This window comes from Elephas maximus, chromosome 2, assembly GCF_024166365.1.
Source record: "Elephas maximus indicus isolate mEleMax1 chromosome 2, mEleMax1 primary haplotype, whole genome shotgun sequence".
Classification (NCBI taxonomy): Eukaryota; Metazoa; Chordata; class Mammalia; order Proboscidea; family Elephantidae; genus Elephas; species Elephas maximus.
Window position 1 is genome coordinate 144,095,398 of NC_064820.1, and position 12,350 is coordinate 144,107,747.

General features: G+C 40.4%; 1 protein-coding gene across 3 annotated transcripts in view; it reads left to right on the forward strand.

Moving 5' to 3' along the window:
• The first annotated feature begins 5,693 nt into the window (after window positions 1–5,693).
• The window catches only part of TICAM2 (TIR domain containing adaptor molecule 2), a 38,789-nt gene continuing 32,132 nt past the window's right edge, over window positions 5,694–12,350 (forward strand). Inside the window, exons 1-2 of one of the 3 annotated variants that reach the window (XM_049873628.1) lie at window positions 7,270–7,286; window positions 8,672–8,734. The gene's annotated coding sequence lies outside the window, so the exon portion shown is untranslated. Of the gene's footprint in view, window positions 5,721–7,269; window positions 7,287–8,671; window positions 8,735–11,235; window positions 11,315–12,350 lie in introns of those variants that run through there. The other 2 variants (XM_049873627.1, XM_049873629.1) reach the window with 2 other exon arrangements.

A 12,350-nucleotide genomic window follows, 5' to 3' on the forward strand; every position in this document is an offset into this window, starting at 1 on the left:
TAAAACCAGTTTCAATTAATTTCAGCTCCTCCAGTATTTTTAGTGCCTTTCTGCCCTTTCCTCTCTTTCTGCCAGCGTGTTATATTTTGTATGATTCTTAGTATTATATCCTTTTAATATCTTAATAATTTCTTTACAATTTCCAGCACAACCCTGATTTTTTTTTTTAATTTTGTAATTGCAGATTTGGTTTATCTTTCCCCTTTTTGACTTATCTTTTTTATTATATTGAAAATGCCACATTGTTCTGAACTAAATCTCAGAGTTCTGTCTCTATGTAGAAGCTACTGTAGACACAATTCCATGACACTCACAGAAACAAAAATAAGAACAAAGTTGCCTTGTATCCAGATTTGTTTTGAATGCAGTGTCTCACATGTTAGGAAACATATTAATTAAGGATGAGATAATTAAGAAATGCTAAGTCGAATGGTTTTAAAATGGAAATCTCTGATGCTGTAATTCTTTCTCCAGGGAAATCTCTATGATGTATTTGAAGATAAAATATTCAATGACTTTGTCTGTATTGGGTTTTTGAACATTCTAGATCATAAAAAAATTATTTTTAAATATGCTTGTCACAATAGTGAAACTTTTATGCAAAGAGAATTTTAGTTGTGCTTACTAGGATGTAGCCAAAGATAATATCCTATTAATGATATTTTGAATGATTCTAGGATTTGAAGCAGTTTTCCTGACTAGTATGGGTTAAAATCTTAGATTCTGTGAGCTTAGCAGAAAGACATATTTATAGTAAAATGCATAATACAAAGTTAATACTCCTTTTATTGTAACATATTAAAGGTACATAAATCTAAAAATGTTTTTTGATTTGTAAAATCATATATATATTACATATACATTGATATTTTTGCACTATGGAATATAATCCTATTCTTAATTAATAAATTTTATTTATTTTTTCATTCAATAATTTATACACAAATTGTTTTTTGATTTTGCAATCCCTGCAATGTTTCAGCACTCTCCTCCTTTCCCTTTCTATCCTGGCTTCTCTGTATCCCTTCGTCCAGTTTTCCTGTCGCTTCCTGCCTTCTTGCCTTTGATTTTGGGCAGGTGTTTCCCATTTGGTCGAACACTGAGCTTTTATAGCAGTAAGCAAGTATGTTCTTTGTCCTAGAAGGAGACATTACTGCATATCTCAAGTTGTTCACTGCAAACACACCCTGAGAAATGACCCAGGTAAAGAGTGGTCAGAATCTTCATTCTTGGCATATCCAGCAAGACATAGAAGGGCTAAAGAGACCCAGCATATTTAATTTTTTTTAATTTAAATTAAAAAAATGGTAACTTTATTGGAATGAAGTTATTAATATCATTCATCAGCAGTGTAGTCTTCTTTTTATTTCTGGTATTGTAACTTATGTCTTCACTGTCTCTTTTTTCCTTAGGCAACTTCACCACTAGTTTAATTTTATTACTCTTTTTAAAGAAACACCTTTTTACTCTTGTTGACTCTTTTATTTTTCTATTTCTTTAGTTTCTGGTCTTATTTTTTATATTTATTTTCTTTTAAGTTTATTTGACTTTGATTTCTTCTTGTAACTTCTTGATTTGAATGTTTAGATAATTGATTCTCAGGCTTTGTTTTCTAATATGTGCATCTAAGACAATGACAAGTTTTGATATGTACTATTTTTACTAACATTCGGATCAAATATTTTATGATTTCTGTCATTATTGTTTGTCCCATGGTTTATTTAGAAATTTATCTCTTAATTTCAAATGTATAGATTTTGTAGTTATCATTTTGTTTTTGATTTTCAACTTAATACTTAGAGAACATACTTTTGAAATTTATTGAGACTTGCTTTATGATCAAAATTGTCAAAAATTTGGTCAAATTTTGTTAATGTTTCATGTGTACTTGAAAAGAATATGTATTCTGAAATTGCATTTGGTGTAGTAATTTATATATGTTGATCAAGTTCACTAATCATGTTCATCCCTACTAATTTGTGTGTTATATCCTTTTCCTGGGAATATGTAAGATATCTAGGGAAATTGTAAGCTGAAGAGAACAAGGATCAAGAATTTGAAAACACCAGTATTTAACGCCACAGATTTCAGGGCTGGAAGCAACAGACAAAACATGTCACATCTCAGAGAAGCCATCTCTTCCCTGATTCAGTTGGCACCCTTCCCACTTACTCTGCTTTATCTTATTCATTCACTCATTTATCCATTGTCAATGAATGGATCTGAAATTGTATACATGTCTATTATCTGTCTCTCTGACTAGACTTTGAAATCTTCAGGAGGACTGTGACTGTTTGTTTTGTTCACACTGTATCCCCACTGCCTAGCACTTTAAAATAAGCGATTGGTGTATTTCCTTAAAATATATACTTGAAAGTTTGGGGAGGAAAGGTTAAGTAAATTAAGTCATAACCAATTTAAAGTATTTTATAGTACAGCATATATGACATACTATGAAGACCAATGCAAAATTTGGTTAAACTTTAAAGATAAAATGGAACAGTTCAAGTAAGTTTGCCTTTGACTTTAGGGACTTTAGACTCATTTATTCATGGAATGTGGGTGGTGAATGCAGAAGTACATGTTTATCACAGCTGTCATTAGTGGTATTTCAATGCAAAAAGCTTGAAAAAACACTGATATAAAGGGGTGACAGAGGAAGAGGAACAGGAAAAGAAGACTGAAAAAGAATTTTAAAAAGTAGGATGAGCATAAAGGCAAAATTGGATTGTTAACATCAAGAAAATGGATTATTTGGAGGAGACAATGAATGGTCAACTTTGTAAATTGCCAGAGAGAGACTCCCAGGGAAAATCAGGGCAACAAAAGAATCAACAAGGAGGACACTGCTTACCTGAGCAGTTTAAGTGAAATTGTTGGGAAATGGGGTGAGGAGGAGTGTAAAAATGGCTGCGTCAGACCCCTTCTAACTTTGTGAGCGGGGAGGATAATCAGCATCAGCCCAAAGCTGATTCCTATGGGGTGGAGGTCAGATATACCTCCAGTCTCCAATCTTTTTTACCAACTCTGACACCAGCCATCCTTCCCACAGCACTCTCTGCTTCTGTGCCGAGATCAATAATTCATTGCAGTGGCTACACAGAGCTCACAGACCATACTCAAGATTATGGGATTTATAAGGGAAGTAACAAGTTACAATTATGGATCAGGATCAACTTGGAAGTAATAGGAACAACTCAGGATATAGCTTCTCAGTTGTGCCTGCAGGCAGGCCTCTGCCACCTGTCCCTGCTCAGGCTTGGCCTCTGCCCTGCGTCAGCAGGTGTTACTGCTCTTCAGCTTGCAGATGCAGATAAGTGCCCGGAGGCACTCCACTCCACCACTAAGCCTCCTGCCCAAAGGCGCTCAGCTCCCTCACTCCATGGGTCACCAAGCCCACTTTCCCACGTTGCTCCATGGGCTGGGAAGCTCATCGTGCCTTCTTGCACTGGTCTCCTGGTTCTGCTGCCACCATTTCCCTGCTGCTGGACTCTACCATTCTTCCCTCTGCTTCTCGCTGTCTCACACCATCTCCAGCATTACAGCTCTCTCTGTCTCCTGGGTCTAGGAGGTTCTTGATGCAGAGACCCTGGATCCAAAAGATGCGCTTGCTCCAGACTCTTCTTGATGGTAGTAAGGTCCCTTTCCAACTTCTGGAATTGGCTCCCTTTAGGCTCCCTTTAAGCCTATCAAGATGGCAAAACTGACCAATTCCCTATAAGGGTTGCAGGTACCTTATTTCCATTAGCAGACTGTCCAATCCCCAAAAGGGTTCCACTCACCTTATCTGCATAGTCCCACCCAATCATTTTGTGAGAGTTACAAGACCATGGCTAGAAAGGGCCATATAAAAGCAATTCACTGCACCACAAGGAGAAGCCAGCTGTCAGTGGATAATGAATTATGTTGACATACTGCTTAATACCATATTTCTGACTACACTGCAATTTTGAAAACCAAGTAATTACTCTCTCCCAATGCCTACCTTGAAGACTAAGGTGAAACTGACCCAAGCCATGGTGTTTTCAGTAGCCTCAAATGCATGCAAAAGCTGGACAATGAATGAAGACTGAAGAAGAATTCATGCCTTTGAATTGTGGTGTCGCCGAAGAATATTGAATATATTATGGACTGCCAAAAGAATGAATGAATTTGTCTTGGAAGAAGAAAAACCAGAATGCTCCTTAGAAGCAAGGATGGTGAGACTAAAAAAAACATCTCCCATATTTGGACCTGTTATCCAGAGGGATCAGTTCCTGGAGAGGACATCATGCTTGGTAGAGGGGTCATCGAAAAAGAGGAAGACCCTCAATGAGATGGATTGACTCAGTGGCTGCAATAGGCTCAAACATAACATTATAAGGATGGCTCCGGACAGGGCAGTGTTTCATTCGGTTGTACGTAGGGTCGCCATGAGTCAGAACTGATTCCAGGGGCACCTAACAACAACAAATGCCTACCCTCAATGGCTGTTACTGTTTTTGTTGTTGGGGTAGGGGGGAGTAAATAACTTTTGGCCCTACCTCTGAGCCCTAGGTGTGGACCTTGAATTTACTATCTGTGATCTCTGAGTTCTGGTTATTGAGTTCCTCTCCTTTAGTAGGAAGGGAGTAGGGTCCTGGGGATTAAAAGTGTGTGTGTGTATGGTGGGCGGGGGGGGCGTGAGTTGGCAGGGGTGTTGGTTAGCTCTGGACATGGCTTTTAGAGTATGTCCGAGGTTGAGAACCTGAGGTAGTATCAAGTATTTCAATTTGTAAGGCTTTTCATACTTGGTTTTTTTTTTCTTGTCCTCCCTTAATATTGAGTGGAGTTTCACTCTGTTTTGGTGGTGGAAAACGAACTGGAGAAAAGGCTTTTTGGAGAAAGGAGTGGTGCACCACAGCACCACAGCACCACAGCACCTGCAGGGGTGTGGTTGACTGCAGTAGTCAGTGAGAGAGCCCCAAAGGGAAAGGAAAAGTCAAGGAACCATCTTGGGGGACCGGGAGAGTCTCTGAACCTGTAAAGGGTCTAGGATTTTTTTAGGTAAGACCAGATGTTTTCTTCACCGCAGGGTTCAAGGGCTAACGACCTGGTAGGACCAGGCTTTGCTGTGGGCTCCGTGTTGGGGCGTACCAGACAGGCCCTGAGTCAATGATTGCAGTCCCAACCGCAGCACCCAGGTCTGTAAAGAGCAGACTGAAGTTCCTTCCCTCTGTGCCTCGAAGTCGCGGGTTATACGGACGAAAAAAAAAAAAAAATTTTTTTTTTTTTTTTAACAAAGGGAAGCGCAGACAGTCCACATTTCCCTCTGTGAACAGTTCCCCATCTCGATTTCCCCTCCTCTGCGCTTTGCCAGGCTTCTTCCCTCAGCCTAGCGATCCTGGCGCGGCGTTAATCTGGACGGGCACCTACCGCTCCCGGCCGTGTCCCAGGCGGGCCAAGCCTGCCGTCTCCAAACGTCCGGGCTCTAAGCAGCCCCTCGGGAGCGACGAGGCCCGTGAGGCAGGGCGCGGGAGAGTCGCCAGGCGAGCGAAGTCCTCCGAGGTTTAAGTGTCAGCGCGTCTCCAAGAGGGTGGGGACTCCCCGGTACCAACTGCCGCGCGTCGGGGCTTGGCTGGCTCGGCCGAGCGCAGGGGGCGGTGGCGGTGGGAACGGGCTTTGCGGCCACCACGTCCCGGACAACCCCCCTCGCCAAACCCGAGGGGAAGTCACTGGCTGTGGCGCCGCGTAACTTCCAGGCAAGTACTGGGACCGCGGGCGGGAGCCGCCGCCGGGGACACCGGTGGGCTTGGAGGCCGGGCAGCCCGGCGCAACCTGCCCAGGGGATGGACCCGGCGGCGCGGCAGCGGGACAGGGGCGCTCCTGTCTGAGAGGGTCCAGGGCAGGCCAGCTCCGTCATTGTAGTCAGTTACTCGGAAGGGAAAATCTACACAACTTTCTCATTTTCTTGTTTCGTTTTGACTAGAAAACCTATTTTGTTAAAGAAACCTTAGAACCACAAGCAAATAGGCCATCGTCTTAAATGTCTTTAACGGCTCTGCTTGAGCCTCAGCGGAACAGAGCCAATGCTGAAGGTTTTGGGTTGAGTGTCTCATTTGGTTTCTTGTCCAAAAACTAAGTTGGATAAAAATAACCTGAGCTGGCAACTGTGAGCTAGTCGCCGCTATTACATTAGTTAGGAACTTCCCAACTTTTTAAGGCAGTAAACTTAGAAAAAGTGTTAGTTTTAAAAAATATGATTCTTACATTTTTAACACTTCAGTCAGTGTGTTGATTACCAATGGAGTTAAACAACTCCATTTTTTAATGTAATTTTTGAATCTTGCTTCTAATAGTGAAGAAAAAATTCTTTACACCAAATCAGAAAATAGATGAGAAAGTACGGAATAATGACTTACCTACTTTTTTTTTTTTTTTTTTTTGCTGGTTTTTGCATGTGTGTGGTAAGAATATACATAAAACATTTGCCAATTCAACCACTTTTACATGTATAATTCAGTGACCAGAAACCCTGGTGGCATAGCGGTTAAGTGCTACAGCCACTAACCAAAAGGTTGGCAGTTTGAATCCACCAGGTGCAACTTGGAAACTCTATGGGGGCAGTTCTACTCTGTGGTATAGGGTCACTATGAGTCGAAATCGACTCTACCGCAACTTTTTTTTTTTTTTTAATTCAGTGACATTGATTACATTCTTCATGTTGTGCCACCATCCTTTTCCACATTATTCTATCCTCATTAACATAATCTCAATCAGAGGTGGGTTATCCAATAGGCAAAGTAAACATGGTGGTTAGCCAACAATAACTTACGTGAGGGACATGCTTCATAGTTCAATCATGTATAGGAGACTAATGGGGACACCAGCCAAAAAGCAGAGAAGGCAGGAAGGGACAGGAAAATTGGACTAATCCAAACAGGGAACATGGGTGGAGAAGGGGAGAGTGTTGACGCATCACAGGTTGGCAACCAATGTCATAAAATAACTTGTGTATTAACTTTACTGAGAAATGAATTAGCTCTGTAAACTTTGACCTAAATCACAATTAAAAAGAAAAAAAAACTAGGAAAAACAAATAGAAAGAAAAACCTTTACCTTTATCTTGCTTACCAGATCCTCTGTAGTGAACAATTTCACATTTTCACCACATCAAAGATTCTGCTTCCGATTATGGCTGGCATCTGTCTTTCTCTCAACCCCACAGCACCTTCCTACAGAATCAAAGCATCTTTTCAAATTTATGATCTCCGACAGGGGGATGACCCACATGAAACTGGTCACTACAGATTAGTAAGTAAGCACAGGTAAGCCAGTGCTTACATTGCCTGTAGTAATCCAACCCTGATCTCAATGCTTCCTAAGCAATAACTCCTCCATCCCCTCCCCCTCCCACCTCTGATTGCCACTAATTAGCTTTGGTTTCTATATAATTGCTATTTCATATGAGTGAGGTCATACAGTGTTTGTCCTTTTGTGACTGATTTCACTTGGCATTATGTTTTCAATGTTCATCCATATTGTAGCATGTATCAAGACTTCATTTCTTTTTATGGATGAGCAATATGCCATTGTGTACATACGCCACATTTTGTTTATCTGTTCATCTATCAATGGACATTTCAGTTGTCTCCAACTTTCAGCTATTGTGAATAGTGCTACAGTGACAAACAGGTTTCTGTTTGTGTTCCTGCTTTCATTTCTTTTAAGGATATACTCAGGATTGGGATTTCTGGGTCATATGGTAGTTCTGTGTACAACTTTTTGAGTAACTGCCAAACTTTTCCATAGTGGCTGTACTGACTTACCTACTTTTGAAGCAAAGTAAATGATGTTGCTCATGTGTCCAATCGTATGGAACTTGAAGTAGAAACCACATTTATGCTGTTGAATCAATTACACCTCATCTGTTGAGGCATTTGCACCTCATGGTAGTTTTATTTATTTACTTAACAAGTATTTGCTGATAAATTTCTAGGCTTTAAAGAATCACGCCTAGACTGTACATCACCTTCTAGGTCCCACCCCATTTCTTTTTATATACACTCTGTCTGAAAGACTTGCCTCTACTCAGTTTCCACTTTTTCTATTTCCTCGTCCACCCTCTCATCTCAGACCTTTTCTTCCCATTACCCTAACTGTCAATGTCACCAGTGACCATCTTGCCAAATCCAACGTCTATGCACAGTTCTCATCTTTTCTGACCCCTCAGTAGAGTTCGATACAATCCATCGCTCCCTCTTCCTTGCTATTCTTCCTTTACTTGGCTTCCAGGTCACCACATTGTTCTGCATTTCCTTCTACCTCTCTGGTCACTCCTGTGCCTCCTTTTCTCAACCACTAAATGTTAGAGAGCCACTGGCTGTATTCTCTTTCTAGTCATAATTCGTGAGTTGCCATCAAATTCTGTGGCTATAAATGCCCGTCTATAAGTTGGTGACTTCCAAGTTTTTGTCTCAAGCATTACTTTCTTCTGAGCTACAGAAGCATATATCCAGCTGCTTATTCAACATTCCACTTGGATGTCTAATAGATATTTAAACTTAGTATATCCAAAACAGAATTACGGATACCACACCTACGTACTCCTCCTTTCTGCTCCCCTCTCAGTTACCTTCCTTATCTCAGTACAGGTTACCACCACCATTCATATAGCAAACCATAGGATTTCCTTTATATATAATCTTTACAGGAGCAGATCGCCAGATCTTTTCTCTCACAGAGCCGCTGGTGGGTTTCAACTGCCCAGCTTTCGGTGAGTAGCAGCCAAGTACTTAATCATTGCACCAGGTATATTAAAAAGGCAGGTGAGAAAGGGAAAGAGAGGAGTTGAATTATGGGGATGAGGGCAGAGAAGTGACAGTCACACTGACTCATCAAAAAGTATCAAATTGACTGAAATACTGCAGATTTCAGAACCTCTGTGTACTGGCACTTCACTTCATTGGTGTCCCAGGGATTACTGCCATAATCCTGTTGTAACAAGATCTTTCTTACTGACCTTCTGGCGTGGGTTGCTGTTACATATTGAACATCATTCTCTAGTATTCTGTGAAGATTATGGTACATTTAAAACATTGTTGGTTACTAGGGCTCTCTGATATTAGAAATGCACAACGATCTTTCTTTTGAGCCTCATTTTGGTAAGAGGTACAGTTTGCCCTTAAATTTCATGCTTCACAAATGCTCTTCCTAGTTTGAAGAAAATTTGCTTTTTAATACCAGTTCTCATTTTTAAATATAGAAAATGAAAGAAAAATATCATCCAGTTTACCGAAAGGAATATGCAATAATTTTCAGTTCCTTGGCAATTTTTTTGCTTTAACAGGAAGCAATAGTCTTCTATTTGGAGACTTTCTGAATGGTACCAGTAACAGGTAGTTTTAATGGGAAGAAGAAAAAATAAGGCACTGGTTCAAAGAACATTAAACATGTTTCTAAGATTTGCAGTGCCTTACCCAATATCAGAATTGTCTAGTTTTTATGGAAAGATTCAGTTTTCTGAATCATACAAACAAAAAGAAAAAAACGGGCGATGGAATACAGTTAACCAGGAGATGGGCTGGATTGTGCAGATATGGCACATAAAGATACTACATGGATGTCAAGCTCACATGACTTCTATTTTAAAACATAAAGCTAGAAAGGAACTACTTTTATTCACAAAAAATAGTTTTTGATATTGTATAATTATTGTAGAAAAAGGATATGTGTGCATATATATATCCACACATACATATCTATACACACACATACATCTACTGTCCACAGATAACCGGCATTACCTATTTGATATACTTCTTTGCAATCTATCTTCTCTGTGTTTTGGTTTACAAAGCTGAGATAATACTGTATATGCTATTGTATAAAAAACCTGTTGCTGTCGAGTCGATTCTGACTCATAGCAACCCAGTAGTGACCCTACAGGACAGAGTAGAACTGCCCTGTAGTGTTTCTAAGGCTGTAATCTTTACCCATGGAGTGGCAGTTGGGTTCGAACCACCAACCTTTCAGTTAGCAGCTGAGCGCTTAACCACTGCACCCCCAGGACTCCTTATGCTATTATATAGTCTACTATTTTCACTTATTATGGAAGCATTTTCTCATGTCATTAAAATTATTCATAATGTTCATAAACATTTTTGGTTTCATAGGATTAAATCATATGAATCACATGACATAATTTATGTTGTTGTTCCCCAGTTTTTGGAAGCTTCGATTGTCTATCCAGCAGAATTTGACTAGCTTATGACACTCGGTACAAGTTCTCTAATGATAAGAAAATATAGTCATTTAACTCATACTTCAAAATTGCAACACAATTTCTCCATAGATCCTGTGGTTGACGAAGTAATAAAAGACCCATGAAAACCCACGGAGGAGGGGTGGGGCTGAGGGAGCAAAGGGGAGAGAGGCATGAAATGAGGTTGGAGCTGAAGGAGCCAGATCATGCAGGGCATTGTTTGTCATATTAAGACATTTTTATTCTAAATGCAATAGGAAGCCAGCGCAGGGTTGTAAAAGAGAGTAACTCGATCAGATGTATGTACTGTATTAAAAAAGATCAGTATGGCTGCTGAGTGGAGAATGGATTAGATTGACCAAGAGTGGACATAGGAGACGGTGAAGTAGACCAAGTGAGAGCTGTTGATCTAGGGTAAAGATGGCACAGAGGAAAAGTGGAACCGTTTGAGATGTATTTTGGAGGTTGAATGACAGCTTGGAAGCAAAGGTATAGAAGAGGAAGAGGGAGATGTCAGTGATGCCTCAGGTTTCTGGCTACAGTAACTGGTCAAGTGATGATGCCATTTACCATGATGGAGGAATCTGTAAAAATGAAATGGAAGCTACCTCCCAGGTCAGCAGAAGACAAGAGTGCTGTGCAATACATATCGTAAGAGATACGAACATAATATTATAGGCATAAAAAGAGGAGCACTGAATTCACCCTGGAGATAAAAGGAAATGTTTTCAGACAAATATAATACTTGAGCTGTGTCTTGAAACATAAATGGAGATATTCGTGTAGTTGTGTGGTGGTGAGGAGGAGTATATTCCAAGCATGGGGAACACAGAGGCAGGAAATACCGGGACATGTTTGGATGATTACAAATAGTTGGATATTGTAGCTCTGAAGAGATACTTGAGAATGTGGAAGAAGCACATTCAGATAAAAGTTGGGACTGGATCATAGAGGGCCTGGATTGTTATCCTAATGAGTCTGAATATTTTTCTTGAAGGTATAAGGGAATCTTTAAACAAGAGAATAACAGGATCAGGTTTCTACTACAAAAAGAACTTTCTGAAGATAATGAAAAGGGGAGAAGACTGGGAGGTAATGAAAACAGATATTGCGGAAACTTACAGTAATCTAAAGATGAATGATTAGGTCTTGAACTAAGAATAAGCTAGGGCATGGAGAGAATGGGAAAGATCTGACAAAAATTTAGGAGACAATTACTAGTCAGACTTCAAGATTAGTTGGGTGAAGGTATGGGGGGTTGGTTTGAATGAAGGAGGAGAATGTGAGAATTATTTCTAGACTTCTGTATTGGTAGGTAGATAGTATGTTATTATCATTGACTTGGGGGCAGTGCTGGTTCAGAAGTAGCCTTCCACCTGAGTGACCAGGGTTTGATTCACGGCCAGTGCACCTCATGCACAGCCAATACCTGTCTGTTAGTGGCAGCTTGCATGTTGCTGTGATGCTGAACAGGTTTCAGCAGAGCTTCCAGACTAAGACAGACTAGGAAGAAAAGCCTAGCGATCTACTTCTAAAAATCAACCAGTGAAAACCCTATGGATCACAACGGTCTAATCTGCAACCCATCACGGGGATGGCACAGGACCAGGCAGCTTTTCTTTCTGTTTTGTATGGGGTACCTATGAGTCAAGGCAACTCTATGGCAGCTAACAACAACATCACTGATTGGAATATCGGAGGCAGAGCAGATTGAAGAGGAAAGTTTGACTCACTGATTGATCCATCTTGTACCCATCCATTCATCCATCCATGTATCCTACAAACATTTATTGAGTACATTGTGGGTCAGACACTATTGATTTGACCCAATAAGAAAGCCTTTGTCAACAGAGGGAGGGGCCATTGCAATCCCAGTTTGGTGTCTGTCACTTGTATTTGCTTTTGTGGCCAGACCTCCATCAGAATCATTTCAGAGTAGTATGCAGAGCCACGAATGCTGTAAGTAAAAACCTCAAGAGGAGACAGGAGCACTAACTGAATCAGAGCTCTATCATTTCAGGTAGAGATGAGCTTGTCCATCTCTGAAAAATCTCCTAAAGTCATCATATGCCTTCAGCTATAGTTTGTTCCAGTTCACACAATTGTTGGTTAATCATTCGAGGCTACA